The sequence below is a fragment of the Oncorhynchus keta genome, chromosome 34, assembly GCF_023373465.1.
Source record: "Oncorhynchus keta strain PuntledgeMale-10-30-2019 chromosome 34, Oket_V2, whole genome shotgun sequence".
Lineage (NCBI taxonomy): Eukaryota > Metazoa > Chordata > Actinopteri > Salmoniformes > Salmonidae > Oncorhynchus > Oncorhynchus keta.
Window position 1 is genome coordinate 6,878,021 of NC_068454.1, and position 4,558 is coordinate 6,882,578.

A 4,558-nucleotide genomic window follows, 5' to 3' on the forward strand; every position below is an offset into this window, starting at 1 on the left:
CGTAGGAAAACACAGACAGACCATAGGAAAACACAGACAGACCATAGGAAAACACAGACAGACCGTAGGAAAACACAGACAGACCTTAGGAAAACACAGACAGACCATAGGAAAACACAGACAGACCATAGGAAAACACAGACAGACCGTAGGAAAACACAGACAGACCATAGGAAAACACAGACAGACCATAGGAAAACACAGACAGACCGTAGGAAAACACAGACAGACCTTAGGAAAACACAGACAGACCATAGGAAAACACAGACAGACCGTAGGAAAACACAGACAGACCGTAGGAAAACACAGACAGACCATAGGAAAACACAGACAGACCATAGGAAAACACAGACAGACCGTAGGAAAACACAGACAGACCGTAGGAAAACACAGACGGCATGTCCATAGGAAAAACATTTTATTGAAAAACATTTTCAGTTCTTTAACAGACTGGTGGAATGTGTGTGTCACTTTAGTTAATTTTTGTTTTTGAATGTTTAACCATTTCAACGGCCTGGTCATCTCAAACTGCAAGGGGGGGGGGGGGTTACTGATACAGCCACCTGGAAACCAGGACAGACTAACGAAACCAGGACAGACTAACGAAACCAGGACAGACTAACGAAACCAGGACAGACTAACGAAACCAGGACAGGGAGACAAATGAACAACGCAATCGTAATACTGTGTCACTTACTGAACAGAAATCAAATTTTAAAAATTAAAAATAAAAAACAGAACAACAACAAAAATGAATTCAATAAATATTTATGGTACACAGGAATATGCAGCAGTCGGTTTGGCAACTTGTTCTCTCGATTGTTTCCAAATTGCCATGGAAACAGTGCAAAAGGGGGAGGGAGTGGGAGGAGGACAACAGGCTTTCCAACGAGCGCTAGCTAAAATACATAGCAACAAACAAACAAAAAAATCAGCAAAAAAAAATCGAATTGTATACAAACATCTTACTTTAAGAGTTGATAAAAACATTGTTTTATTGATCTTGTCAATATATACACAAGCTATTTACCAACAAACGTATGCTCTGTTTTACAGAAGAGTGTCCCATTTGCTCTTTATTCATGTCCATTTACTTTCCTAAAAAGGTGAATAAGGCTATCGTAACATCCCAGGATTCATAAACAATACAAACATTCATGTATTTACAGTTTCTCACCTACAGAACGGTGCAAAATTACTGAGTCAGGTGACCAAGGGCTGACCAATACGAGCAAGGCATTTTACAGTTAGCCTGAAGTACTTCTCCTAGCCAGCTTGCTAACATTCTCTCAACGTGGCTGCAACATTTCAGTGACACAACAGAGACATAAAAATCGACCCTAGCCGTTTTCAGAAGAATGTCAGTTGTACGTTAGCTAGGATAAGGACGTCAGATTCAAAGAAAACTAAAACGATTGTCATATTCTGTCGCAGTCAAGACAGCAACTAAACATCAACTTGTTTTGTGATTCCTGGTGTGTGTGTTTTCTCTCTCTCTCTCTCTGTTTTCTTAAATAACTGTCCGGGTGCATTTCATTTTCAAAACGTTTTTTTTTTTTTTTCTTCACAGTTCACCTTGGAACTAAAATAAATGTTAAAATAATACTAGAAATCAAAAACTCTTAACAGCAGGCTCGTGTGATGTACTTTACTCGTTTTGTTGTTGTCCTGTGTGTTGTTACATCTCTCAGTGGTTTAAGAACACTTTCCATAGGTGTAGATTTCTCTCAATTCTTAAAAAAATAAATAGAAATTGCATATTTGCAGATTTTGTAGCCTCTTAGAGGCACAAACCCCAGATCATACAAGGCTTGGTGAAATTTGATGTTCTTAATGAACTAATGAGAATGTTGGTTGTGAACAGATACATGATTTGGGCGTGGTATAAGTCACAATCCTGTTCTCATTTTCTTAAGTCAATGTTTTCAAATGCGTGTGAATAAAGAGAACAAAATGGCTGTCTTTCACTGGCCTTGCTCAACAGGAGGCACACACACACACACACACACACACACACACACACACACACACACACACACACACACACACACACACACACACACGGTAGCATGGGGAAAGAGGGGCACAGGGTACTCATGAGAATTTCCCATGGTCCTTTGGGAGATGCTACAGTGAAGGACTGTGGGATACACTGCTGGTCTGCCTGGTGGTTATGCTATTTTGGGTCCAACAACCTCCTCTCCCCTCGGTGCATATGTCCAGGCTGCCCTCCCTATCCCCTTCCCAGGCTCTAGTCCTGTGTCTCTGGGTGGCGGTTAATGAAAAGATGGGACATTGTGGGGGAATTAGATCATTAAAACTCTAGCTTGCATAATGTGTACTTTTATACCAGACTAAAGACGACATCAGTGTCTGTCTGACAACATCTCTAATGGGTCTATGATGAATAAATTATGTTTTTTTTTCAGATGGTTTATTTCTTACTCTTTCTGTTTTCAAAATGACCTCCTTTAAATGTACATCTATTTTTCTAACTAAAATAATAATAATAATAATAATAGTGAAAAACAAATAAAACAACAAGGAAATGCTAAAGATGATGTTTGAGAAAAAGTGACAATGAGCTTTGATGTCCCTGTGCTTTTTAAAGTTGTGTAGGAGGGCAACGGTTCTTGTTGCCCCTGGAAACAGACACTACAGAACCTAGAGCTGTTTCAGACAGTGGCTGGGTTAAACTCCACTTAGACCTCTCTGTTTCAGACAGTGGCTGGGTTAAACTCCACTTAGACCTCTCTGTTTCAGACAGTGGCTGGGTTAAACTCCACTTAGACCTCTCTGTTTCAGACAGTGGCTGGGTTAAACTCCACTTAGACCTCTCTGTTTCAGACAGTGGCTGGGTTAAACTCCACTTAGACCTCTCTGTTTCAGACAGTGGCTGGGTTAAACTCCACTTAGACCTCTCTGTTTCAGACAGTGGCTGGGTTAAACTCCACTTAGACCTCTCTGTTTCAGACAGTGGCTGGGTTAAACTCCACTTAGACCTCTCTGTTTCAGACAGTGGCTGGGTTAAACTCCACTTTGACCTCTCTGTTTCAGACAGTGGCTGGGTTAAACTCCACTTAGACCTCTCTGTTTCAGACAGTGGCTGGGTTAAACTCCACTTTGACCTCTCTGTTTCAGACAGTGGCTGGGTTAAACTCCACTTAGACCTCTCTGTTTCAGACAGTGGCTGGGTTAAACTCCACTTTGACCTCTCTGTTTCAGACAGTGGCTGGGTTAAACTCCACTTAGACCTCTCTGTTTCAGACAGTGGCTGGGTTAAACTCCACTTTGACCTCTCTGTTTCAGACAGTAGCTGGGTTAAACTCCACTTTGACCTCTCTGTTTCAGACAGTGGCTGGGTTAAACTCCACTTTGACCTCTCTGTTTCAGACAGTGGCTGGGTTAAACTCCACTTAGACCTCTCTGTTTCAGACAGTGGCTGGGTTAAACTCCACTTAGACCTCTCTGTTTTAGACAGTGGCTGGGTTAAACTCCACTTAGACCTCTCTGTTTCAGACAGTGGCTGGGTTAAACTCCACTTAGACCTCTCTGTTTCAGACAGTGGCTGGGTTAAACTCCACTTAGACCTCTCTGTTTCAGACAGTGGCTGGGTTAAACTCCACTTAGACCTCTCTGTTTCAGACAGTGGCTGGGTTAAACTCCACTTAGACCTCTCTGTTTCAGACAGTGGCTGGGTTAAACTCCACTTAGACCTCTCTGTTTCAGACAGTGGCTGGGTTAAACTCCACTTAGACCTCTCTGTTTCAGACAGTGGCTGGGTTAAACTCCACTTAGACCTCTCTGTTTCAGACAGTGGCTGGGTTAAACTCCACTTAGACCTCTCTGTTTCAGACAGTGGCTGGGTTAAACTCCACTTAGACCTCTCTGTTTCAGACAGTGGCTGGGTTAAACTCCACTTAGACCTCTCTGTTTCAGACAGTGGCTGGGTTAAACTCCACTTTGACCTCTCTGTTTCAGACAGTGGCTGGGTTAAACTCCACTTAGACCTCTCTGTTTCAGACAGTGGCTGGGTTAAACTCCACTTTGACCTGGGCTTCTCTTATCTTTACCTTTCCTCCGTGTAGCTGAAACTGCAGCAGCAAGGCATGGTGGGATTTCTTATTGCCTGTATTTCCGGTTCACCAACACTTCTCGGTGTTGTAGAGACCAATCTATGGAAAGTCAGTCCTTGCTACTATTACAACCATACTGAAAGGGATACAGCTTCTATCGTCTCTCTCTTTCACCCCTTCTGCCAGCACCTCTCTCTCTCTCTCTGTGATCTGACTGCTTGACTGGGTAGAGGGACAGGGACAGGGACAGGGACGGGGGGGGGGGCAGAGGTTAAAAGTGCTGCTCTATGATTCATTTAGGTCCTCCACCATTCCCAGAAGCCACCTGGTGAGCCCTGACCACTCAGAGGGAGTAGAAAGAGCAGCATGTCCCCCGATGCGACGGAACACAAATAAAACACCTTCACATGGTCCAGCCCTCTCCAAGTCCTGCTTTCTGCTCCCTCAGTGCTGGGCTGCAGCGTGTGTGTGTGTGCGTGTGT

At 43.4% G+C, this 4,558-nt stretch overlaps 1 protein-coding gene across 48 annotated transcripts in view; it reads right to left on the reverse strand.

The window, feature by feature from the left end:
• Positions 1-401: 401 nt before the first annotated feature.
• Positions 402-4,558, reverse strand: part of LOC118376180 (ephrin-B2a-like) — a 44,742-nt gene continuing 40,585 nt past the window's right edge. For 2 of the 48 annotated variants that reach the window (XM_052492759.1, XM_052492813.1), the window contains exons 5-8: positions 3,969-4,558; positions 3,507-3,926; positions 3,381-3,464; positions 402-3,002 (exon numbers count right to left, since the gene is read on the reverse strand). The exon at positions 3,969-4,558 is cut by the window's right edge and continues 1,464 nt beyond it. The gene's annotated coding sequence lies outside the window, so the exon portion shown is untranslated. Of the gene's footprint in view, positions 3,003-3,044; positions 3,087-3,128; positions 3,171-3,212; positions 3,297-3,338; positions 3,465-3,506; positions 3,927-3,968 lie in introns of all 48 variants that reach the window. The other 46 variants (XM_052492770.1, XM_052492762.1, XM_052492803.1 and 43 more) reach the window with 46 other exon arrangements.